We start from the raw sequence: 26,690 nt of genomic DNA, 5'->3' as shown, positions 1-26,690 counted from the left end.
GTGTGTCACAGGCCACCACCTGCCACCTCCTTATGGCTGTGCTGTCCCAAACCTGGCTGAGAGCTGCTCCACTGGGATTTATTCAGGAGCAGGGACACCACAGCTCCCACCTGGCACCAGAGCCCAGCACCTCCTGTTCTCCTACACCCTTCTCAAGTTGCTCACTCTGAAGAGGGGAACAGAATGAGCTTTTCTTGTCTCTCAAAGGCGTTTTTTCCAGCCCTCAAGTAACTCTTGTGGCTCTTTCCTGCACCTCCTCCTGCTCCTTTCCCCCCATCCTGGCTTGGTGGCTGCCAGGTTTTCCTCTGCCACTGGAATACAGTAGGAGCACTCTTGAACCTGTCTGCAAAAACATGCAGACCTCCAGCTTTTCAACCACAAGGTTTTCCACTACCAAAAGCCAAATGAACTCAGAAGAACAACTCCTGCCCCTTCCCCAGGTCACAGACCTCTCTTTTTCCCATTTATCCCTGCCCTGCAAATCTTTTTCTCCCCATTCAGAGCTAAAAATCAAACTCAGGAAGGCAGGATGGAGGGTCAAGTAGTGACAGATTGTTGCAGCCACCCTCAGACACCTCTTGGGCTGTGGGGCTGCTGTGTATCTGCACATTTTCCACCTTTCTGTGCAAAGGATTTATGATTGGATTTACTTTTGGACCCAATCCTGAGTAAAGTGCCCTAGGGCACCCTGCTGGAGCAGGGAGGTTGGACTTAGACTGCCCAGCATGGCAGTCCTGCCGAGGAACATCAAATTTGGGAATGTGGGGACCACCCTGTCCCTCTGTGACCCCCGCCCAGTTTCCAGCTATGCCTGTCCCAGCACCTGAGAGCACTGGGGGGTCTGCACAGGGACCTGCAGCATCCTCTGGATAACTGGAAAGTTCCAAGTTCAAAGCCCTCAGCCCTCCCAGTACCACATCCCACATCCCATATCCCACATGCCACATCCCATGTCCCATATCCCAGTTCCCTGATCCACTTTCTATCCAAAGGACATGATGGGTACCAGACTGTTCCATTCCATATCCTATATCCCTGTTCCTTGTTTCACTTTCTCACCAAAGGACATGGTGGGTACCAGACTGTCCCATCCCATATCCCATATCCCATATCCCATATCCCATATCCCATTATTTCCCATTTCTGAGACAGGAGGATCACACTTGCTTTTCTCTCCTGAAGAGAGGGGGTGGCAGTATTAGGGGCAGGCAGGTCCCGGTTTTGGGGGATTTTTGGGGGGTTTTGGGGGCTTTTGGGGGCTGTGCTTCCTCAGGCTGCTGTGGGAAATACAAGTGAGCCAGCTCAGAAGCATTTCCTTTTCCTTCCCTCCTGCTAATGAGATAATTACAGCCTTTTGTATTCTGGGGAACGACTTTCTCATTATGGGGGCCGCATCAGCTATTTACATAACAAGGCTGAAACAAAAGAGATGAGATGAAAGGACCCAGGCAGCTCCTTCAGGGAGCTCTGCTGAGCTGCCAAGGGACAGCCTGGGTGACAGATTCCTGCATCCCCAGAGCTCCTCTGGTCTGGAGTGGGTGGCAGCTCTTGATTCAGGATGGCCCCAGCACGGGATGCTGTGAGGGTCCCCAGGGTGTCAGAACCAGCTCATTCTTAAACCACTCACTGCAATTCCTGATGCCAGAGGGTTTGGGAGGGTGGCCACGAACCCAGACCCACATCAAGGAGAGTCCTGGCAGCATGTGTGGGGCTCACAGAGGCACCTGGAAATGAGTCCCACCACCAGAGGATGTCTGGTACCAAACTGGCCTGTCCCTTGTCCCATCTGCCGTGTCCCAGTTTGCTCCAGCTGTGGTCAAGGGACATTCTGGGTACCAGCCTGTCCCATATCCCATATCTCACATCCCATATCCCTGTTCCTTGGTTCATTTTCTGACCAAAGGACATGATGGGTACCAGACTGTCCCAACCCACATCCCACATCCAACATCCCATATCCCACATTCCTTTTCCTTGGTTCACTTTCTGACCAAAGGACATGATGGGTACTGGGCTGTCCCATATCCCACATCCCATATCTCATATCCCATATCCCTGTTCCACTTTCTCACCAAAGGACATGATGGGTATCAGACTGTCCCATCCCATATCCTGCATCCCATATCCTGCATCCCTCTTCCCCTGTTTCACTTTCTGACCAAAGGACATGATGGGTATTAGACTGTCCCATACCCCATATCCCTGTTCCTTGTTTCACTTTCTGACCAAAGGACATTATAGGTACCAGACTGCTCCATCCCATATCCCACATCCCATACCCCATATCCCATATCCCTGTTCCTTGCTCCACTTTCTGACCAAAGGACATTATGGGTATTAGACTGTCCCATACCCCATATCCCTGTTCCTTGCTCCACTTTCTGACCAAAGGACATGGTGGGTACCAGACTGTCCCAGCCCATTTCCCTGTCCCCCCAGCTGGCCAAGGGAAGCATTGGATGCAAACCTGTCCCATCCCATTTCCCATTTCCATTTCCCATTATTTCCCATTTCCCATTATTTCCCCTTCCCCACCCCCAGCTGTACCAACCTGTCCCACCCCATGTCCCAGTTCCCTGTCCCCCAAAGCTGCCCGGGGGGACACTGCCCACCACATCGTCCCATCCCACACACCAGTGCCCTGTGCCCCAGCTGGCCAAGGAACTCTCTGAGCACCAAACTGTCCCTGCCAGCCTCACCACCTCTCTTCCCCAACAAAGGCCCCATTGTTCCTGGCACAGCCCGAACAGAGCAGCCTGCTCCACCTTCCCTGGCCTCCCTCCCACTCTGCTATCAGTTTTCCTCCCCCAGTTGCTGGCTGTGTTTAAGGGACACAGTCCACCCTGTCCCCATCCCCCAGGACGTGGCAGGAGGGGGAATGGTGGCAAAGCACAGCCACAATCTGCACCATCCGTGGCCTTGGCTCTGTGCCCTCCTGCCTGTCCCTCCTTCCCTCTCAGCTCCCTGAGGCTGTTCCTGGAATGGACACCCTGCCACAGCTTCCTGGAAACCTCTTTCTGACAGTAAAATAATCAGCAAATCAATCTGGGCATGGCTATTGCTCACTCTGAGCAAGCTGCTCCCCCTGTCCCAATCCCACCTCCTCCATCCCAGCTCTTCATTTCTGGGGGTTTTATCCCAGTTTTAACCCACAGGATTTTCTGGATCTGAAAAGGCAGGCAGAGTGGAATGAAAAGCTAAACACCTGATAGTCCATGCCAGTCTTGAGCTGTTCCAGCAAGGGAAGAAATCAAAATTTTTCTGGAGGCTGCAGCAAGGTGGGCAAAGCCCCAGAGAAACCTCGGCAGGTGATGGGGAGGTGTGACAAGGCACATTTGTACAGTCCCAGGGAGGCTTTCCTGTCTCATCCTTGGAGGTTTTCAAGCCCTGAATGGACCAGGCAGGGTCCACCAGCAGCAGGATGGCCTGGAGAGCTCCTGGGATCCTTCCCACCAGGAATTATCCTGCCGTGGAGTTTTTCACAAGCCACAGTGGATATCCACCAGCATTCCCCTGGCCAAAGTCCTCATCCTCAGGGGGATTTTTCCCCTTTTTCCCATCTGCTCTCAGAGTCCTGGGTTTGGATCCAGGCTGGCATCCTCCAGGATGCATCTGATGGCAGACAGGAAAGATTTTCCTCCCTTAATCATCCCAAGGGACAACAGGACAGGATGATTTCAAGCTCAGCCCAAACTGCCTTCCCAAATCCCATGTGTCCATCAGGAGGGGCTCATCCATGGCCTCATCTGTGGCCCTTGTGACTGCCCCCAGAAGATACTCAGGGCCAGCTGTGTCATTGTCCCCAGTGTGGTCCTGAGGGCAACCTCTGCCCAGAAAAGCACCAGCTTTGGTGGCACAGGGAAAACCCCCCTGGATTCCATCAGAACAGGACAAGGGCAGTTTGACAGAGCAGCCTCAGTGCTGGCTGCAGCCCTGAGGGTCTGGGATGCCCCATTCCATGGGCTGGACTGCTTGGGGTCATCCCAGCCCTGTGTGCCTCAGTTTCCCCTTGCTAAGGGGCTGCCAGTGGGATCCAGGGTGAGATTTCCCCACCCTGAACAATCCATCTGTGTGCACCCCATCTCTGCTCTGACCCCCTGGTGCAAACACAGCCCAGCAGGTACTTCCCATTCCTAAAAAGCAGCTGGAAAGGTTGGAGCAACTGGCACCAGCTCAGCCCTGCACTAATCCATTGAAGATCATTTGGGAAGATCTCCTGGTGCAAACATAACCCAGCAGGTACATCACATCCCTAAAAATCACCTGGAAAGGGCCCCACCAGCTCAGCCCTGCACTAATCCACTGAAAATCCTTTGGGAAGATCTCCTGGTACAAACAGAGCCCAGCAGGTACATCCCATCCCTAAAAAGCAACTGGAAGGGCTCCCACCAGCTCAGCCCAGCACTAATCCACTGAAGATCCTTTGGAAAGATCCCCTGGTGCAAAAACAACCCAGCAGGTACTTCCCACCCCTAAAAATCACCTGGAAAGGCTCCCACCAGCTCAGCCCTGCACCAATCCACTGAAGATCCTTTGGGAAGGTGGCTGGAGATGGGGTGATGCCAGCAGAGCCCATGGGACTCCCCAGCACAGGGGATATGGGGTGACACTGAGAGTGTCCCAGCACGGAGCTACATCCCTGGCTCCCAGCACCTTCCTGAGCACCCTCACACACCCCCACACCCCAAATCTCAGAGATCCCGATGTGATCCCCAGCTCCACGGCCCCAGACACCAGGGGATCCCCCTTTGTGTCACCTGCAGACGGGATGTTGCGGCGGGGGAACCCAATCCTGCCCTTTGGGATGAGCCATCACCCCCAGATCGGTTCCACGGAGCCTTGCCCGGCTCTGCCACCCCCAAACTTCACCCAAACCTCTGTCCCCGCAGGAAGGACAAAGCGGGGACCCCTCACCAGCCCGTGATTTATCATTAACTCGGCCCGAGGAATTTCTTGGGCGCGGAGCCAGCCCTGGAATCGCTCGCTCCTCCCCGGACACCGCGCTTGGAGCAAACCCTTGTCCCCACCGCTGAATTAGCGCTGCTAAACCGGAGAGTGATGCCCTAAAATCCACCGAGGGGCAAGGTCTCGGTGCTCGGGGGGTCCCTGCTGGATCCAGAGGGGGTTTATAGAGGGGAAAATCGCAGTTTTCCCCACCCACCCCATCCCTGACCCGCGCAGGAGCGCAGCCCGGTTATAGGAATGTGGGTTTTGTTGACCGAGTGACAAAGCTGGTTTTTGTTTGGGGAAGTTTCTCTCCTCGATTAGGTGAAAAAGGCCTGAGAAACTTCACCTCAAACTTAAGGATAGCTAACTGGACAGGAGCTGGGCAACTTACTGGAAAAAGAAGTGAACAAAGAAACAAATCGCTTTTGTGAGGTGTTTTACCAAGAGCAAGAACTTCTTGCACCTGGCTCGCTTTTTCTCTGTTTGTTGTCTTTTATGAAACCTTTTTGTTTCCAACAGAAGCCATGCTGCTGATTTTATGCCTCCAAAGGTGGCTGAGCTGCCTTAAGTGTGAAATAGATCTCCAAGAGCTTATGAGACCTGGCTCAAAGAAGTTCCTACCTATATCACAAGGTGTGCCCCCCCAAAAAATCACCTGCAAAGCGTCCCGCCAGCTCAGCCCTGCCCTAATCCACCGCAAACCCTTCCCCAAACAAAGACACGCAGCCAGAGGGGGAAGGAGAGGAAAAGAAAAATCCCACAAAAATCCGGGATTTACCTGGGCAGCCCAGGGGTGCATCCTGCTGCTCCCCATCCTCCTCCGAGCGCCAAATTCATTGTTTCCCTGCGTGGTATCTCGGGAAAATTCCAAAATAATACCTGAGGAGAGCAACCTGCTGCTGGGCTGGGGCCAAGGGCTGCCCTTGGCTCGGAGGGATTGGCCAGGGCGCCCGCAGGAGCTTTAATTAACTCTTTGTGTCCTGCTCCGGCTGGGCTTTGGGGAAGGGATGGCTCCGTCCTCCTCCAAGGGGAATTTGGGGCTGAATTTAGCAGAAATGGGAACTTTGGAGTCAGACCCTGGGTTTTCCAAAATAAGGATTTGGAGTTTGCCTTTTTTCTGTTTTCAGACGGGGTCTGATGGTTTTGGGGCCTGATGGTTTGTTTCCGCACACACGGAGGTATGTGGATGTGGGAGGTTTTGGGGTTTCCTCAAATAAGGATTTGGAGTTTGCCTTTTTCTGTTTTCAGATGGGGACTTTGGGGTCTGATGGCTTCTTTCTACACAAATAGGGATTTGTGGATTTGGGAGGTTTTGGGTCTTGCTCAAATAGGGGTTTGTAGATTTAGAATGTTTTGGGGGTTCTTCAAATAGAGATATGTGGATTTGGAAGGTTTGGAGAGTTGCTCAAATAGGGATTTGTTGTTTTGGAATGTTTTGGGGTTTGCTCAAATAGAGATATGTGGATTTGGGAATTTTGGGTTTTCCTCAACCCCTTGCCCACCTCTGGCAGGGCTTTGGGGAAGGGATGGCTCCCTCTTCCTCCAAGGGGAATTTGGGGCTGATGGTTTGTTTTAGCAGAAATGGGAACTTTGGAGTCAGACACTGGGTTTTCCAAAATAAGGATTTGGAGTTTGCCTTTTTCTGTTTTCAGATGGGGATTTTGGGGTCTGATGGCTTGTTTCTACACAAATAAGGGTTTGTGGATTTGGGAGGTTTTGGGGTTTCCTCAAATAGGGATTTCTGGATTTGGAAGGTTTGGGGGGTTTGTTCAAATAGAGATGTGTGGATTGGGATTTGCTCAAATAGGAATGTGTGGATTTGGGAGGTATTGGAGTTTGCTCAAATAAAGATATGTAGGTTTTGAAGGTTTTGGGGTTTGCTCAAATAGGGATTTGTTGATTTGAGAGGCTTTTGGTGTTTGCTCAAATAGGGGTTTGTGGATTTGGGAAGTTTGGGGTTTGGTCAAATAAGAGATTTGTGGATTTGGGGTTTGCTCAAATAGGGATTTGTTGATTTGGGAGGTTTTGTGATTTGGAATGTTTTGGGGTTTGCTCAAATAGGGATTTGTGGATTTGGGAGGTTTTGGGGTTTGCTCAAATAGGGATTTGCAGATTTTTGGGAAGGTTTTGGTATTTGCTCAAATAAGGGTTTGTGGATTTGGGAGGTTTTGGGGTTTGCTGAAATAAGGGTTTGTGGATTTGGGGTTTGCTCAAATAGAGTTATGTGGATTTGGGAGGTTTTGGGGTTTGCTCAAATAGGGATTTGGGGTTCAGAGGATTGTTTTATCTCAAACAGGGAATTTGGGGTCAGACTGTGTGTTTTTCTTCAAATGGGAATTTTGGGGTCTGACAGCTTGATTTTGCACAGAGAAAGTTTTGAGGGTCTGACAGCTTGTTTTGCTTAACTGGAATTTTGGGATCTGACTCTTGGGTTTTCTTGTTTTAATATTTTTTTTTTCTCAAATTGGGAATTTCAGGCTCCCAGAACTTGGTTTTTCTCAAATGAGGAATTTGAGATCATTTGCTCAAACAGGGACTTTAGGATCAGACAGCTGGGGTTTGGGGTATTTCACAAATAGGGAATTTTAGGGTCTGATGGCTTGGTTTTGATCAAATCAAGATTTTGGGATCAGATAACTTAATTTGGCTAAAGGGGGATTTTGGGATGTGGGAGCTGGGTTTTCCTCAATTAGGGATTTGGGGTCTGACTGCCTGGTTTGTTTTTTGTTTGTTTTTCCAAGGGGGATTTTAGGGTCTGGGGGGCTTGTTTGGGTAGAAATAGAGATTTGGGGCTGGACTTTTTTCAAATGGAATTTTGGGGCCTGACAAATTGGTCTTTTTTTCAAGTGGGGATTGCTCAAAGCAGCTCATTTTCACTCAAATACTAATTTTGGGACCTTTCTCTCAGGGGACCCTTCTCAACTTTCCCATCCTTGTGGGGATGCTTCCCAGCTGTGTGGCTGAAGTGAAAGGCTGTGAGGAGCTCTGAAAGAAGGGCAGAGAATTGGACAGATGGGATGAATGGGATGATGCATCCACAGAATGGTTTGGTTTGGAAAGGACCTTAAACCCCATCTCATGGGGGTCTCACACCCACTATCCCAGGCTGCCCCAAGCTCCATCCACCTGGCCAAAAGCTGGGTGTGGATGCTGCCCTCTTTCCATTCCAGCATCCAGAGGATGGCCCAGAGCTCCTTTTCCCACTTTCCCAGTGGCAGGAGAGCAATCAGCCTTCCCATGGGGGGCCATCCAGCCTCAGCACTTACTCTGGATTATTTGCAGTCGTGGAGGGAGGGAAATAAAAGCCACACAAAGCTAACCACTTATTGAAACACATTTGCTGAGGTGAATTTTCTGTTGGCAGGATGTCTGGGGATCAAAGGAGCCGCCGGTCACGGGGCTGGTGTTGGTGGGCAAACAACAGTGAGAGCAGTAAAACAGCAATAATGCCAAAATAATCACATTTGAGTTAATGTGCATTTAAACCAGGGTAAAACACACTGCTGGGGTGCACAACGAAGGTGTACATTATACCAAAATGCATTCCTGTGGAGATTCAACCTTGCAATTTTGCCCTTAAGCTCCAGAAGCAGAGAATTCTGACAAATGGGTTGGTTTGGGGGTGTGTGTGCAGCTTGGAAGCAGCCACACAGACAGAGAGCCCTTTCCATCCCTGCTCTGGCAATGACCAGAGGTGGCTGAGGGGCTCTGCTGGGACAGGGACCCTTCCACAGGGATTTGGGGAACCTGTCCCAGCACAGGAGGCTGTGGCTGCCCTGAGGGAGTTGCTGCAGTTTCAGGTCTCACCGGAGACAAGCACTTTCCTGACACTGCTCATGCTGCCTTTGGGAGCTGAGTTATGCCTTAGCACTCTCCACAGGTGAATAAATCATGAGAGAAGAGACTTTGGAGAAGGCTGGGATATCCAGGATAACCCATGCTCTGAGATGGGGTGTAAACTTTGAACCCCCAACTCTCATTTCTGACCCAGGGCTCGGGTGGCTGAGCCAGGAACCTCTGTGCTGTTGAAGATTGCAATGCAAAATGTTTTCTGTTACCATGTGTATGGCAGATTACCTTTGTCAAGTGGGCAGTTTGCCTTATCTCTCTCTTTGAGTGACCACATTCACACCTCCCTCAGGAGGGGACATCTGCTGATAACAGCTATTGAATGTCACTGCATGGCTGATAAGAACTACAGCATCCCATTGGGAGATGCTCCGCCCGTTGGGAGGAGCCAAGCATTGCTACCTGGATATAATCCAGAGGTTTTGAGACACCAGCACGGCTTCTCCACTGGATTCCCAGAGGAACAGCAGCTGCCTCTTCTTCCACTGGATCTTCAGAGGAAGAATACATCCTTCTCTACAGGATCCCTGCTCCAGCAGAACCACCCCTGACACTGCAGCAGGGCTGCAGCCACATTTCCAATGGGACTGCTGCCAACACCCTGAACAGGGTGTCAGGTTGGGTTCTGACTCTGTCAGTGTTGTTCTAGTGTACTGCATTGTTTATTTTATCCTTTTTTTTCTTTTCCCTGTTAAAGAACTGTTATTTCCTGCTCCCATATTTTTGCCTGAGAGCCCCTTAATTTAAAATTTATAGCAATTCAGAGGGGTGGGGAGGGTTTACATTCTCCATTTCAGGGGAGGCTCCTGCCTTCCTTAGCAGACTCCTGTCTTTCCAAACAAAGACATCTGCCCACCTCCAGCAGAGCCCCTCCATCACCTCTGGGAGCCAACAGAGACCCCCAGTTCTCACCCAGCACCCCTTTGTGCCAGGGCTCCTGCACAGCCAGCTGCTCCCAGGCCATGGTGCTCCCCTGTCCCCATGGGACACAGCCACCAGGACCTGGTCTCAGCCCTTTGTGGGGTTTGTCCTTCTCTGCTCTGCCCTTTTTGCGTGGCCATGGTCAAACTGTGTCACCCAGACCCAACCAGCTGAGGTGCCCTCCAGGGTTGATTTACTCACCTAAAAACCTTCCCCACCCAGCCATGATGGCCTTGCTCTGTCTTGGGCTGAGGCTTTGAACACCCACCCAATGCCTTCTTTTTAAAATTTACTCCTCCAAAATTCAAACTCTTTGTTCCCATCTCCTTCTGTTTTCTTTTCCCTTTTCCTGGCAGCCCCCTGGCTGGGTGATTTCCATTCCCTTGGAGCTGTTCCATTTCAAGATCCCCAAGCTCTCTGAGGTCCTTGGGGTGGTTGAGTGTTCTTTGGACTGATCAGAGAAGGAGGAAAACATGAGCTCAGTGAGCTCTGAAGGAGCATCCATGGGTTAGGACATTCCCCAGGGAACAGGAGTGGAAAGCCTTGATGTGGGGGTGGAGATGGGAATGGGAGCAGACACAGAAGCTCCCTGCTCTGGGATTTCTTCCTGGAGACCTCTGGGGAGCTCCTTGCACTGAGATTTCTTCCTGGAGACTCTGGGGAGCTCCTTTTCCGTACAAAACGTCCCAATGTGAGCAAGAGCCTCCCTCCTCTCTTCACCCAGACTGTTTATTTAGAGGGAAGAACATTTTCAAATTGAGGAGCAGAAAAACCCCTAAATAAGGATATTCTGGCTGTTGAACACACTTTGAGGCCATGAATGAAGTGGCGTCTCCATCCCAGGGTGTCTCAGTGCCTTGGCTGGCCAATGCCAAGGTCTGGTGATGGAGACAGTTCTGAAATTGTGCTGGAAGCCTCCAGAGCTTCCCAACCAGCACCACAACAACCTAAACCCAGCTCAGACCTCAGCTGTGAACTGGCTGTGCCTGTAAGTGCTTGGCACCATCAGGCTGGGGCACTGAAATCAGAATTCTTGCAGTACCTCCTTGCCAGGCTCTGCTTGAAGCTCTTCCCCGCTCTCTATTGCTGAAACAGAGATTTCCAGCCCTGTTTTCAGAGGAAATCCCCTTTTTTTCTGTGACAGTCAATGGGTGTGGAACCTCCAAGGGCTTCCCTGTGTTTGTGGAGAGATTCTGCCTGGCCTGATTTGTTGTGGGAGATCTCAGGGACCACAGCCAAACGTGCAGGATGGGGCTGGTAGGGGAGCATGGCTGTGCCATACCAGGAAATCCAACCTTTCTGCTGGGAATGCTGATACAATCCCAGCCTGAGCAGGCTCTGTGGCTGAGCTCCCAGAAGAAATGAGCAGCATGGCACCCAGAGTTTGTTTATCAGTTCACCAGAATAAACTGGTTGTGTGATCAAACAAACCTTCTCTGCACCTGGGGGTTCACCAGCACAGGGACACCCCACTGCTCTGCAAGTTAAAATGCTGGGAGAGGTTTTCCTCCTCATGAAGTGGAATCATTTGAGCCTGTATGAGACCTCCTCACACCCACACAGAGCTGGGGAAGGGGAGCACCTTCTCCAAGCTGCCACAGGGGGTCCTGAGGCTGGCTTGACCCCAAAAAGCTGGGTTGATGCCAGCTGCTGCGCTGGGGGACACTTTCCATCTCCAATCCATGACATCTGCCTGCTCAGCTTGAGCCAGCACGAGCAAGCCAAAAGCCTCTGGTTTATGTCATCCAGAGGGATGGTTTCCTATTCTGGAATAAACATCCCTGCTGCTAGAAGCTGTCTCCTCCTGTACCAGCACAGAGCAGACAAAGCCTCACAGTGCTGGCTCTTGCCATAAATCAGGAGAGGCTCCAGCATCTCCCCTTGTGCATGCTGAAAGCCCAGAGTGGGTGCTGGGTGTCCTGGCCACGGGATTTGGGTCAGGTCTGAGGTGTCTGCAGGGAGGATGTGAATTCTCAGGTTTCCCAGATAATGTCTAGGCCAGGGAATTGTGGAATCACAGAGTCGTGGAATGGTTTGGATTGAAAGAGACCTTAAAATCATCCAGTTCCAACCCTCTGCCATGGGCAGGGACACCTTCCACTATCCCAGATTGCTCCAAACCCTCAGCCTGGCCTTGAACACTTCCAGGGTTCCAGGGGCAGCCACAGCTTCTCTGGCCCTTTACCAAGGCCTCCCCACCCTCACAGGGAAGAATTCCTTCCTAATATTTCATCTCAATCTCTCATCTTTTAGTTTAAAGGCGTTCCTTATGCATCAGGAAGAAGTTTTTCACAGAAAGAGTGATAAAGTTCTGGAATTTTCTGCCCAGGGAGGGGGTGGAGTCCCCATCCCTGGGTGTGTTTAACAAAGCCTGGATGTGGCACTGGGTGCCAGGGTTTAGTTGAGGTGTTTAGGGCATGGGTTTCACCGGATGATCTTGAAGGTCTCTTCCAACCCGGTCATTCATTCTGTGTGTCATTCATTCATCCATCCTTGGGAGATTATCCAGAGTGAAGGAAACAAATCTCCCATTCACAGTCCCAAAGCATCAGGCCAGGCCTAGCAAAATTAAATTGGAGCAAAGCAGCTTGCAGCCAGGAGGGCCAGATTAACACTGGAACCACCAGGTGCTCAAGGATCCTGCTGGGAATTGCCCTTCTGTCCATATCAGGAATTAGGGATTTGTCACAGCCCCCTTGGCTCAGCCTGGGAGGTGTTTTCCAGGAGGAACATCAGGCTCAGGACAAAGTTGTGTGTGTTCATGTTGTCCCATCCATCTCCATCTCCATCTCCATCTCCATCTCCATCTCCATCTCCATCTCCATCTCCATCTCCATCTCCATCTCCATCTATCACCATCACCATCTTCATCTCCAATCTTCATCTCCATCATCTCCAATCTCCATCTCCATCAACTCCAATCTCCATCTCCAAAATCTCCAATCTCCATCTCCATCATTTCCAATCTCCATTTCCATCTGTCTCCATCTCCATCATCTCCATCTCCAATTTCCATCTCCATCTATCACCATCACCATCTCCATCTCCAATCTCTTGTCTCCATCATCTCCAATTTCCATCTCCCTCTCCATCCATCTCCATCTCCAATTTCCATCTCCATCTCCAATTTCCATCTCCATCTCCATTTCCAATCTCCATTTCCATCTCCATCTCATCTCCATCATGGCCAGGCCCTGCTCTGGGGAGGAACTGGTGGCTGAGTGGCCTCAGCAGAAGCAGAGGGATGAGAATCCTCAAGTTCTGGGGAAGATCTCCGAGAGGGGCAGTGGAACACGGAGCAGGAAGCCTGGAGCACCCTTATGGTGGCTCCCAGGCCTCTCTGGGTAGGACACAAGGTTGTCAGTCCCTTTCCAGGCCACAAGGACCCAGCTGTCACAGCCCACGGAGCACAGGGAGGGATTGGGCTGAAATGCCACCTGAATCCATCACCACCTGATGGCCCTGGACTCCTGGGAGTTTGGAATTTGCTGTTAATGAATGCCCTGAGTGCCACAAACACATCCCCCAGCTCCTGCCTCCCTGGCTCTTTGTCCTCAGAGGACTGTGGGCATTCCCAGCCCTGAGGACACATTCCTTGGCAGGCACTGGCACTGACCCATGACTGGAAACCAGTTTCCCCAGTGGGCGAGCCAGGATTTTGCCTCCAGTTGTGCTCCAGCCACCATCTCCCTGGCTTCCTTTCCTTTGGGCTGTGTGGCCAATTCCCCCATTTCCCAACTCTTTGAACTTCCCAGACACTGAGGGATTCAGCCTTGCTCATCTCCAGGCTCCTCCTCCTCAATCCATGCCCTGCCTCAGATGCCATGCAGAGAAAAAAAGAAATAAAAGTTTTCAGAACCCAGATTTGCAACTTTGGTGGCATCAGCATGTCACAGAACTCAGAATGACCCCTCTGCATTACACATTAATCCTTAAAAACAGCGAGGAAGGATCCAGTTTGGTCAGGAAGAGGGATGGAAGAGGGTGGGAGCACAGAGCCAAAACATTTGCTGCCTCTACAGGGTGATGCCTCCAAGCTGCTGACCAAGCCTTTTCCTGAATATTTGTGGCCAAGGCAGGGTTTTACTGGTCATACCAGGGGATTGTGTCCCCTCTGAGCAGCAATGGGGATGGGGGACACCTCTGTCCTGGAGATCCCCATGGCTTGGACCTCAGTGGGTAGTGGGGACAGAGAGACTTGGAAGTGACAAAATGGAAAAGCTCAGACAGGATCCACAGGCAGAATGGAAAATCTTGGTAAGGATCCACAGGTAAGATGGAAAACCACAGAGAGGATCCACAGGCAAAATGGAAAAGCTCAGAAAGGATCCACAGGCAAAATGGAAAATCTTGGAAAGGATCCACAGGTAAGATGGAAAACCACAGAGAGGATCCACAGGCAGAATGGAAAATCTTGGTAGGGATCCACAGGCAAAATGGAAAATCTTGGAAAGGATCCACAGGCAAAATGGAAAATCTTGGTAAGGATCCACAGGCAAAAAGGGAAACCTCAGAAAATATCCAGAGGCAAAATTCCCTCTTGTGTTGGAAGCATTTTTGGCTGCGATCATGCTGTGATTCCTGTCAGGAACTTCTTTGTGGATCTCCTGGGAGATCCTCCTTCATTCTGGAGCAACCTTTGGAGCACCTCAAGTGTTTGTGCCCTACCAAGCCTTCACCCTGCAGGGACAAACCAGCTTTCCTCTGCAGTTTTCTTGCATCCTCAGCATCCCCAGCCCGTTTTTGGGAGGGTGCTTCTCCTCATCAGGAGAATGGAGCAGTTGGCTCCTGGCCCAAGCCACAGGAGATGCCAGGGATGGGGCAAACCTGGCTCCAAGGTTTCCTTTTCCCAGCCCTGCCAATGCACAGCCACCAACTCCTCCTGCTCCTTCACGGAGGGATGATGGATGGGGAAACCCAGGAATGGAATTTCTCTGGAGGTGGTGGAGCCACAGCTGCCCTGTGGCCCTCACCCATCACCTTCTGAAGGAACCACAGAGAATTTAGGGTGAGGAACAAAAAAAAAGGAGCTGAGAGGATGGGCCAGGGAGGGAAAATTTCCATAGCTGCATAATAAAGGTGATTACATAAGGGCATCCTGCGTCATCTGCGGCTGGCATCTCCGGAGAAGTAATTACATCTGCACCACACATCTAAAGAAAATATTATCACATTGCCTTCCAAATTCTATAATTAGCTCCTGCAAGATGTGTGCCAGGGGCTTGATCACTCCGTGTACGTTGGCTTCAGAGCCAGGCACAGACACACGGAGGGGTTTTTTTTTCGTTTGCCAGCTAGGAAAATATTTGGAGTTTAGTGTGGCAGCTGACCTGAGTCCCCCTGGAAAGGGCAGCTCTGAGGGTTTGTAAAGAGTGAAATGTTTTCCTGGTCTCCCTCGGTGCCTGCCAGGCCGTGGGGATCCAGCAGGAGGGCAGGAATGGCAAAGCCAGAGCTTGGCTTTCCCTCCTCCTTCAAATACTCTTTGATTTCTGCCCTGATGCTCTGAACCCTTTTTTCCCCTCGCTAAATAAATGACCTGATTTGCAGGGAGGTGTTGCCCTCACAGGTTCCTGGGCTCTCTGCTCTGTCATATAAAACAAACCCCAGCTTTTGACTTCAGAACCAACTCTGGGCTTTGAACACTTCTCCCTTCCCTCCAGATCCTCAGCAAAAGGAAAAAAAGAGGCTTTGAACTGGAAGAAGAGGCTGCAAAGCTCTTGGTTTGATGGAGGGCTTTTCGTGTGGAGCTGGAGATGGCCACAGGACGAGCTGGCAGCACCAGGGACACAGCAAGGGCAGGGATGGATGGGAGGAGGAATTTGGTTTCCTTCTGTTTCCCATTTGCTCATAACCAGCCTGGAAAGCACCAGCAGCTCTGCTGCAAACAAAACAGTCAGGAGATTTCTCCACATCTCCTCAGCTGGGAAGTGGGGCTGTGCACGACCAGGAGAGTGGGAGGGAGTGCCAAAATCCCAAGGGCTTGGTGAGAAAACGTTTGTGTTGTGTGTGAGAGAGAGTGTGAGCGTGAGAGATTGTGTGTGCAGCTTGGATAAACCATCCTCAAGTGGGAAAACATCCTCTCCGTGCTGGCCTCGTGGGGTGGGGGGCTGACAGCTCCTCCCTGCTTCTCAGTTTGGTGTTGATTCCACTCAGGAGATGCAGAGAAGTGGAGGATGGGGAGAGAGGAGGAGCCCAAAGCTCAGCAGAGCCTTCATTAAGGCCAGACCTAATGAGAACTGTGAGGAATGAATAACCCAGGGGACAGGAGGTGAGACCTGCCCAAAAGCACCTTTTGCTCCTCTTCATGACCAGTCCCAGCAGCTGCTGGATGTGTCAAGGATCAGAAATGGTCTTCCCAGGAGAGGAAAACACAGAGTCAGAAAGCAAGCATGGAAAAAAAAATCCATGATGTCTCTACTGAGATATCTGCAGCCTCTCTTGTGCTTTTCTCCAACACCCTGTGGTTGATATCAAACCTTTCTCTGTGATTGATATCAAACCTTTCTCTGTGACTGATATCAAACCTTTCTCCACTGCCCCACTCAGCCTGAGGATCATCATCACAACTGAGTCACAGACTGGTTTAGGTTGTAAGGGACCTTAAAACTCATCCAGTCCACCCCTGCCATGGACAGGGACACCTTCCACAATCCCAGATTGCTCCAAGCCCTGTCCAACCTGGCCTTGGACACTTCCAGAGCTGTGACAGCCACAGCTGCTCTGAGTAACCTGTACCAGGGCCTCCCCAGCCTCACAGGAAAGAATTTATTCCCAATATCCCATCAAACTCTGCCCTTTATGGATTTGCACCCATTCCCCCACATCCAAAGTCCATCTGCAGCTCTCTTTTAGCCCCTTTAGGTGCAAAATTTGTGACTTTCACTGCTCACTGCTGCTTTTTTAAAAATTTTTTTGATGTGGCTCTCCAAAATGTGGAGCTGTGTTGTGTGGCTGCACCTTTGGGGACAAAAAGCTGCTGGCCTTGCCCTTCTGCCCTCACCCTGCCCATGTTTGGTTTTCACTGCTTCCCTCCCAGTGCTCCTGGAGAACCCTAAAAAAACCTCCAAAAACCAACAAAACAATCTCTTCCTTGGGAATTTTCCCTTTTCAGCAGCAGTGTCCCAGGGAGAATGTGGGAGAAGTGGGACCTTGTGTGTGTCCATTCCCACCCCACAGGATTTTGGGTGGCTTTTGTTTGACTCCCACTCCCTCCTGCAGCTCCCAGTCCTCTCCCAGCTCTTCCTGGGTGCCAAAGCTTTAACCCCACATGGGAACAATTCAAAATATCTCTCAAATACCCCAGTGACACAGCCCTGGGCAGGAGAAGGGTGGTGTGGGAGCAGGGAGAAAGGGAAAGCAGCTTGGCCAGTGATTTGCAGGAGAGAAAACGAGCTCCTGTGTGGTTTGGGTGGTTTCATGGTGAACATGGGGGTGCTGGAGAGGGGCTGGGAACACAAACCCTGTGAGGAAGCCCTGAGGGAGCTGGGGGTGCTCAGCCTGCAGAAAAGGAGACTCAGGGCTGCCCCCATCACTGCACAGCTGCTGAAAGGTGCCTGTGCTCAGCTGGGGCTGGGCTCTGTCTGCAGCAGCACTGACACACCCAGAGCACACAGCCTCGAGCTGTGTCAAAGGAAATACAGGTTGGGTATCAGGGAAAAGTTTTTCACACAAAGGGTGATAAAGTTCTGGAATGTTCTGCCCGGGGAGGTGGTGGAATCCCCATCCCTGGGTGTGTTTAACAAAGCCTGGATGTGGCACTGGGGGCCAGGGTTTGGTTGAGGTGTTGGGGCTGGGTTGGACTCGAGCTTGAAGGTCTCTCCAAAGCCAGTGATTCTGTGAATTCTATGATTCTGTAATTCCGTGGCTCTGTGAATTCTATAAGTCCTGTGAATTCTGTGATTCTGTGATTCTGAGAATTTGTGATTCTTTGATTCTGTGATTCTGTGAATTCTGTGATTGATTCTGTGATTCTCTAAATTTTGTGATTCTGTGAATTCTGTGATTCTGTGATTCTGTGATTTCTGTGAATCCTGTGATTTCTATGATTCTGTGATTCCGTGAATTCTGTGAACTCAGTGTTTGGTTAATGCTTGGATGTGATGACCTTTGGAGGTTCTTTCCAAGCTCCACCATTCTGTGATGTGATATTTCCAAAGGATTGCAGCAGTTCCTAGTTGGGGTTGTCCATCCTTGCCGAGCCAGCCCAGAACCTGTGCTCCAAACCCAGGCAAAGCTTCCTGGTGCTCTGTGCAAGGATTTTCCAGAGCAGGAGGCTGCAGCAGCACCTGCTCTCTGCACTCCTCAGCTTTCCTCTCATCCCTACCTTGAGCTGGGGGAAGCAGAATTCCTCAGGCATGCATGGAAAATGGGCAGCACTTGTGAAACAAGCTCCAGAGGAGCTTGGCACATGTTCCAGGCTTGCACTTCATCTATTTGGGACAGAACTCACCTTGGCACAGCATCCTCATTAATTTCTCCGAGCTGGGAGCAATCCCACACCGTTCATCTCACCTGTGCTGCTGACAGGGGCTGCCCTGGGATCTGCCTGTGCACACTCCAGGAGGATTCCCAGCCTTTTTCCTTGGTAGTTTTGGGGTTTTTTAAAAATGAATCAGGGCTGACAAATTGCTCAGACATTGCCAGGGGGCTCTGCAGGAGCATCAGTGGCTTTGGGGCAGCGTTTCATGACACACAGATGTGGAGCTGTATCCTTTTTTCATTTTTTTTTTTTTAGCAAAAATAAACCAATCAGGAAGAAGATGAAGGTAAAAATAAGGGAGAAAAGGAAGAAACCCCTTCCTCAGGCAGTGGTTGGTGGCCTGGAGAGCTCCCTGCCATTTGATGTTCAGTGTTTGAGGGGAAACTTGGCGAGTTCATGGACCAGAAATGCATCAGGATCTGCTGTAAATTGCACAGAAATCCATCAGGATCTGCTGTAAATTGCACGGGAGGCAGATCTGGGAGTGTGTTGAGGGAATATAGAGCAGGCTGTCAGAGTGACCCTTTTCCACCCGTCCCTGCCCATTGCTGATAGAATTGTTAAGGTTGGGAAAGACCTCTGAGATCATCAAGCCCAAAAATTCCTATTGATTCTCATCCCTAAAACATGAAGTGCCGCCATTGTGTCCCAGGAATGCAACAGACTGTGCAGAAAGCTGTGAAAATTCAAATTGTTGTAATGTGGAGGTGCTTGGGTTCATGATTCCATAATAAACAAAACCAAAACCTAACAGAAACACCCAAATCCCCAAAAAACCCAATAAAACAAAAAAAACCCCAAAAACCAAACCAAACAAAAAAAACAACAACAACAAAAAATCCCAAAATAAAACTCCCCAAAACCCCAAAAAAAACCCAAAAACCCCCCACCCCCCTAAAACCCAACAAAACCCCCCAAATCCCCCAAAAAACAACCAAACAAAAAACTAAAACAAAAACAAAACAAAAAACAAAACCAAAGCAAAACAAAAAACCCAAAAAATCCCCAAAATAAAACACCAAAAAACTCAAAAAACCCAAAAAATCCCTCCACGCCCCAAAACCCAACAAAACCCCCAAATCCCCAAGAAAACAACCAAACAAAAAACTAAAACAAAACCAAATCAAAACAAAAACCAAACCAAAAAAAAAAAAACCAAAAAAAAACAACCAAAAAACCACCCCAAAATCAAACACCAAAATACCCAAAAATCAAAAAAACCCCCACCCCCTCAAAAAAAAACCCCAAATAGCAAAACCCAAAAAACCAAGTCTCCCAAAAATGCTGGCCACACAAACCACCAAACACGTTCATATTTTGCTAAACTAAACAAAACCATGGAGATTTCCAGGCTGAGCATGGACCAGCTGTCATGAAAGCAGCAAAATCTGCACGGTAGGACAAGAAATTCCTCTCCAGCAGGAAGGTGGGATGGTGGGGAGGGGGAGATGGGGGCTGATTTTTTGGGCAGGCCATGGGAGGGAAGAGGCTGCTCATCCCATGAGGAGATGCTGAAGGCCCCAGTTCCCTGGGAAGGCCAGGAGCAACAGCCTGGTGGATCCCAGGCCACCTAAATGTGATTTCCCTGGACACAGGGAGAGGAAATGCTGTCCCAGGGCTCAGCTGGATGCTGGAGAAGTCCCCTGATGTCACTTTTGCAGGTGGAGGGGACATGGCCATCATGCTGTGCCCTTGGAGCCAGGAGGAAAGAAAACTCTGGAAAAGCGCTCCATGACTTGGTGAGGAGCTTTAAAACTTGATCCATGTGCATGTAGAGAAGGAGGATCACCCTGGTGCTCAGAGAAGGAACAGGCAGAGCTTGGGAAAAATATCTGGAGGGGCTGGAGAGAATCCAGGGAAAGGAACAGTGCTGGGGAAGGGTCTGGAGCACCAGGAGAGGCTGAGGGATCTGGGAAGGGGCTCAGCCTGGAGCAAAGGGGGATCAGGGGGGACCTTGTGGCTGTGCATAAGGGGACAGCCGGGGAACAGGGACAGGATGAGAGGGAACAGCCTCAGGCTGAGCCAGGGGAAGTTTAAATTGGATATTTGCAAAATATTCCACCCCAAAAGAGTGGTCAAGCATTGGCACAGCTGCCCAGGCAGTGGTGGAGTCCCCATCTCTGGAGGGATTTAATGTGGATGTTGTCACAGACATATTTTCTCAGAAATCCTTTTCCTAGGATTTTTCTCCTGAGAAGCTGAGAGGCCTCAGGAACAAAATGTAAGCATTGATTATCTGCTGCTGTGGAATGCAACAGGTGCATCTGTGATTGGTCTGATTGTTTTTTAATTAATGGCCAATCACAGTCAGCTGTCTCAGACTCTCTGGTCAGTCACAAGATTTTATTATCATTCCATTCCATTCCATTCCATTCCATTCCTTCTGATGAAATCCTTTCTTCTATTCTTTTAGTATAGTTTTAATACATCATTTTCTTTTAATATAATATATCTCATAAAATAATAAATCAGCCTTCTGAAACATGGAGTCAAGATTCTCATCTCTTCCTTCATCCTGGGACCCTTGCGAACACCACCACAGGATGTGACACTTGGGGACATGGTCAGTGGTGGCCTTGGCAGTGCTGGGGGAATGGTTGGACTGGATTATTCTGTTTTCCAAGATCAACAATTCTGGGATTCTCTCTGGGCAGGGCTTCTTGCTTTGTCTCTGTGGCTCTTGGCAGCCTCGTGCTGGTCCCTGTGATCCTGCCTCCCTCATCTCCTCATCCCAGGGAGCTCCACCCCGTGAGGCTGGCACCTGTTTGCTTTGGAAAATGTCTTTTATTCCTTCTTCAACCAAGGCACTGCCGAGATGCTTCTGGGAGAAAGGTTAAACCCCCCTAAAAATGTCAATGGTCCTAAAAATAGCCAGGCTTTTCCTGCTCCCACTGACTCACCCTCACGGACCACAAACCCCTGAGTCACAGCAGGGCTCTGGGGGAATCATCCTTCCCTGCTCTGCTCCAAACAGAGCTTGGCTGTGTCCAGAGTGACCCAGGGACAGCCCTGCCCTGCTGCAGGGACCAAGAGCTGTCCCCCCTCCAGCGCCCAGATCCTCATGATCCTCACCCAACATTCATGATCCTCACCCAGCATTCATGATCCTCACCCAACATTCATGATCCTCACCCAGCATTCATGATCCTCACCCAGCATTCATGATCCTCACCCAGCATTCATGATCCTAACCCAACATTCATGATCCTAACCCAGCATTCATGATCCTCACCCAGCATTCATGATCCTCACCCAACATTCATGATCCTCACCCAGCATTCATGATCCTAACCCAACATTCATGATCCTAACCCAGCATTCATGATCCTCACCCAGCATTCATGATCCTCACCCAACATTCATGATCCTCACCCAACATTCATGATCCTCACCCAACATTCACGATCCTCACCCAACATTCATGATCCTAACCCAGCATTCATGATCCTAACCCAGCATTCATGATCCTAACCCAACATTCATGATCCTAACCCAACATTCATGATCCTAACCCAGCATTCATGATCCTAACCCAGCATTCATGATCCTCACCCAACATTCATGATCCTAACCCAACATTCATGATCCTAACCCAGCATTCATGATCCTAATCCAGCATTCACGATCCTAACCCAGCATTCATGATCCTAACCCAACATTCCCCAAACTCTGCACCTCTCCCACCAAGCAGATGGTGCAGAAGGACCTGCTCACACCTGCCCTACTCAATCCCACCAGAGAGAGACCCCCATCCCACAGCTGGGCTCAGAGGAAAGGTTCTCACTGATATTTCCTCTCCCATCCCTTCCCTTGTGCCAGAGCTTTAATCTCACATAGGAACAATTCAAAATATCTCTCAAAAAGCCTCACTCAGTGCTCCCAGCTAAAAACCAGAAATTAAAGGAAAAAACCCAAATGATTCTGGAGGTATTGGGACTGGGGGTGTGTCCAGCTGCCTCTGGGGTCACAGCCAGGAGCAACAGAACCTCTGAAAGCCACCAGGAGCCCTCACAGCCATCAGGGAAGTGGTGAGCACAGGAAATGGGGGAGAGGAGGGGTCCATGGTCCTTTGGTGCCAGCCAACCTCCTTCTCCCTGCAGGACACATCCCACCAAGAGCTGTCCCTTCTCCAGCACTCAGATCCTCGTGATCCTCACCCAACATTCATGATCCTCACCCAACATTCCCAAAACTCTACACTTTGGTCACCTCCCACCAAGAGGAAGGTGCAGAAGGATCTGCTCACACCTGCCCTGCTCAGTCCCACCAGAGCAGAGACTCCCATCCCACAGCTGGGCTCAACTGAAAGGTTCTCACTGATATTTTGGGAGCCGTTTCCTTCCCCTGCCCTCCTCCAGAATAGCTTTTTGTCTTTGGGTTTATTTTCTTTGTTGCCTCATAAAGGTTTGACCCTGGCGTGTTTTGAATGGGCCCGGAGGCAGCATTGAATTCCTCCTGGGATGTGGCTGCCTCGGGCAGGGGAGGGAGGAGGGAATTTCATTGTGTCCAACCTTGCAGACCTCCGGGGGAGGGGGAAAGCAGAGAATTCTGAATTCTCCTTCTCCTGCTGTGTCCCCAGCCATCCCCACTCGTGTCACTTGTCACCCTCGCTGGGTGACAGCTCCACCAGCACAGCTCCTGTGTGGTGGGAAATTGGGATATCCATGCCCTGGCCAGGTCTGACCCAGCCCCTTCACCCCTCTGATCAAACTCACCACAAAATCCCCACATGGACCCCACAGGTGGAGCCAGCTGCTTCTTGTGTGTTTGCAAGGTCTTATAATAAAGAATAAAATAGAAAATGAAATGAAATCAAATAAAATAACAAAATCAAATAAATTAAAAAAATTAAAAATAAAAAATTAAGAAAAATTTCAAAATTAAAAATAAATTAAAAATAAATTTAAAATAAGTTAAAAATAAATTAAAAAATAAATACAAATAAGTAAAAATAAATAAAATTAAAAATAAAATAAAATAATTAAAAATAAAATGAAATAAAATAAAATAAGCTCTGGTTGATCACAGAATTCCCAGAATGACCAAGTTGGAAGAGACCTCCAAGATCATCCAGTCCAACCCAGCCCCAACACCTCAACCAAACCCTGGCACCCAGTGCCACATCCAGGCTTTGTTAAACACACCCAGGGATGGGGACTCCACCTCCTCCCCAGGCACAAGATTCCAGAACTTTATCACTGTTTCCATAAACATTTTTTTCCTAATACCCAACCTGATGTGGCCTCCTGACCCACCAAAGGGTCTCACAGAGCTCAGTTTTCATCTGGACTCTCTCTTTTCCACCCAAAATACTTAAGAACCAACACTGGTAACCAAAACTAAACTTAGTGGCATTCTGGCTCAATAAAGCTCTGGAATTTACTCCACAATTCAGTTTGCAATTGGCCATATCAGGTCTCTCCTGGACACTCACAGGGAGGAAATTACTTTTAATTTGATTTTACAAAATTAAGAGCAGCAAAACAACAGCAGCAGCAATGCCTGTCCTCAAGCTGGGGATCAGAAAATCACTGATAACAACGAAGGGGAAAAAAAATTAAAAAAAGCTCAATAATTTTTGTTCTGGCTTTGAAAAAAGCAAGCTGATGATCTCATATTGCACAGGGACAAGGAAGTGCTTTCTAGTCCATTAGTAACCCAGGAAGACACTAAATGGCATGGCCTGAGGAGAAACATTTTTAAACAGCAGGTTCAGATTAATTTGCTCCCAAGAGCCCCTGGAAACAGGACAAGGAGACCTCTGGGCTGTGCTCATCCTCTCTAAGAAGTTCTGGGATTTCTCTCAGATCCCAGAAGGGCGGAAAGATGATAATTACAGGGCAATATTAAAAAAAAAATAAAAAAAAAGGGGTGGGGATTGAAGAATTGGGATGATGCAGCTTAGCCTGGTAGAAAGGGATGCAGGATTAGAGGGATGGAGCGTGGGAAGCTGTCAATATAAATAGATGGCTCATAAAAAACCAGCATTTCACAGACTCCTTCAGCCTCACCAGGGGCAGGTCGGGATCAGGGGACCCCAGCAGCAGCACAGATGGAAATGTGCCCCTGTGAGGAGCTTTGGTTCGGGGTGTTGTTTAAAAATGAGTTATTCCAGCAGCATGGAATGGTTTGGGTGGGAAGGGACCTTAAATCTCATCCCATTTCCAACCCCCTGATGTGGGCAGGGACACCTTCCACCATCCCAGGGTACTCCAAGCCCCATCCATCCTGGCCTTGGGCACTGCCAGGGATCCAGGGGCAGCCACAGCTGCTCTGGGCACCTGTGCCAGGGCCTGCCCACCCTCCCAGGGTAGGATTCCTTCCCAGTATTTAGGTAAATCTGCCCTCTGGCAGTTTAAAGCCATTCCCCTTGTCCTGTCACTCCCTACCTGCCCTTGCTGTCCCTCTCCTTTTGTCACTGAATTTCACAACAAGCAGTGTTGGATCTTGACTGGATCCCATGGGACTGGGATGATCCTCACTCCTCCCTGTGCAGCTGCTGCTTGGAGGAAAAGGGGCTGGGAAGATGAGAACCTCACTGATCCCTTCCCAGAGCTTTTCAGGGGTGCCTCCCACCCAAAGCTGTCTTTGGATCCCCCCAAGGTTTGCTGCCATCAGAGCACACTGTCCCTGATGCTGCCTGCTCCCCCCTCGCTCACTCTAATGCTGTTTCATCCTCCATGAATTCGTGGCAGGGAATTTCCAGAAGGGAATTATGACCTCTGAGAAAAGCTGCTTCACTCGGTTTGTCTTTAACCCAGCGTTTGAGTCATCTCCAGTTGCATTTTGAGGCAGAGTGGAGTCACATCCTCATCCCTTCGCCCCAGGAGCAGGAACTTTAACCCATTTTAGCTACTCTGGACATTTTGGTGGCTCTGAGGAGTTAAAAACCCCTGCACCAGGCTGTGGTTTCCCTCTGGAAATTCCTCTGCAGCTCCAGGAATCCCCGGGATACCTGCAAAAGGTGTTTCTGGAGCAGGAATCACCTTCCTGATGCCATACCTTTTTGGGGCTGGCCACTGACCACTCCCAGCAAGGCAGAATCCCCTAAGGTAATGCATGCCAATTACTGCAATTCAGCTAATTAGCAAACAAGATCGATTCAAATGAAGTTGTGGTGTCAACAGCTATTATGCAAGCTTGTGTCTGCCGGAGGAAAGGTATCCTGAGAGTCAAAAAGCCCTCGGGGGTGGGAATTGAGGAGACCTAAAAGGGATGTGGGGGGAGCAGGGAAATTAAGGGGGAGAAAACGCCAGTGCTGAGACAAATTAAGGAGGAAAAGTGTTGGGAATGGAAAGTGAGGCAGTAATTAATGACTTGTGAACACAAAAAGGGTGATGGAAAGAGGTGATTCCCACCAGCCAGGCTGGGATGAGAAGTCAGATTTTCACTGGGGAATTATCCGGGCCCCTCTCTGTGGTGGTGTTCACAGGGGTCTGAGGATGAGGGGAGAGATGAGGATCTGACTCCACGTTTCAGAAGGCTGATTTAATATTTTATGATATATATTACATTAAAACTATACTAAAAGAATAGAATAAAGGATTTCCTCAGAAGGCTGGCTAAGAATAGAATAGGAAAGAATGATAACAAAGGCTTGTGGCTCAGCTCTTTGTCCGAGCCAGCTGACTGTGATTGGACATTAATTACAAACATCCAACATGGGCTAATCAAAGATCTAATTGTTGCGTTCCACAGCAGCAGATAACCATTGTTTACATTTTGCTCCTGAGGCATCTCGGCTTCTCAGCAGGGAAAAACCTAAGGAAAGGATTTTTCATAAAAGATGTCAGTGACAACACCCTGGGAAGAGCTCTGTGCCACAGGACACCCACCAGAACCAGCTCTGTGGTGAAAATCGATGGCAAATTTTGGGAACGAGTGACCAGCCTGGGCTTGCCTGGGATGCAGCGATGTCCCGAGGGCAATTCCAGCCAGGCTGGCTCCATCCATCATTTCTCCTCCGGGAAGCCTGAAGCTGGATGAGGGTGGGACACCCTGGTGTAAAGCCTGCAGAGACATCTGCTAATCCTCCCCTAAGCCCCTGGGATGGATTTAAAGGGTGTTTTTGTCGCTCGCCCCCGGGATCAAGATCCTTAGAGGATAAAGCGTCCGAAGGAAATGAAGGGCTTCTTGTCCCCGCAGCGGGGCATGAAAGGGAGACCCTGCTCCCGCTGGGATGTCCCCAGGAAGGGTGCGTGTCACCTCCCCCGTGCTGCCCCTCGGATGCTGCACCAAGGGAAATCCAGGTTGGATATCAGGGAAAAGTTTTTCACAGAAAGGTGATAAAGTTCTGGAATGGCTGCCCAGGGAGGTGTTGGAGTCCCCATCCCTGGGTGTGTTTAACAAAGCCTGGATGTGGCACTGGGTGCCAGGGTTTAGTTGAGGTGTTGGGGCTGGGTTGGACTGGATGATCTTGAAGGTCCCTTCCAGCTTGGTCATTCTGGGAATTCTGTAAATTCTGTGATTCTGTAAATTCTATGATTTTGTGATT

At 49.9% G+C, this 26,690-nt stretch overlaps 1 protein-coding gene across 2 annotated transcripts in view; it reads right to left on the bottom strand.

The window, feature by feature from the left end:
- Positions 1-26,690, bottom strand: part of LZTS3 (leucine zipper tumor suppressor family member 3) — a 54,854-nt gene that overhangs the window by 18,399 nt on the left and 9,765 nt on the right. Inside the window, exon 1 of one of the 2 annotated variants that reach the window (XM_063157865.1) lies at positions 5,726-5,857. The exons of the other annotated variant lie outside the window; for it this stretch is intronic. The gene's annotated coding sequence lies outside the window, so the exon portion shown is untranslated. Of the gene's footprint in view, positions 1-5,725; positions 5,858-26,690 lie in introns of those variants that run through there. 2 annotated transcript variants of the gene reach the window in all.

This window comes from Melospiza melodia, chromosome 5, assembly GCF_035770615.1.
Source record: "Melospiza melodia melodia isolate bMelMel2 chromosome 5, bMelMel2.pri, whole genome shotgun sequence".
In the NCBI taxonomy this organism is placed as follows: Eukaryota; Metazoa; Chordata; class Aves; order Passeriformes; family Passerellidae; genus Melospiza; species Melospiza melodia.
Note: the sequence above shows the minus strand (reverse complement) of the source record. Positions and strands in the feature narration are given on the sequence as shown.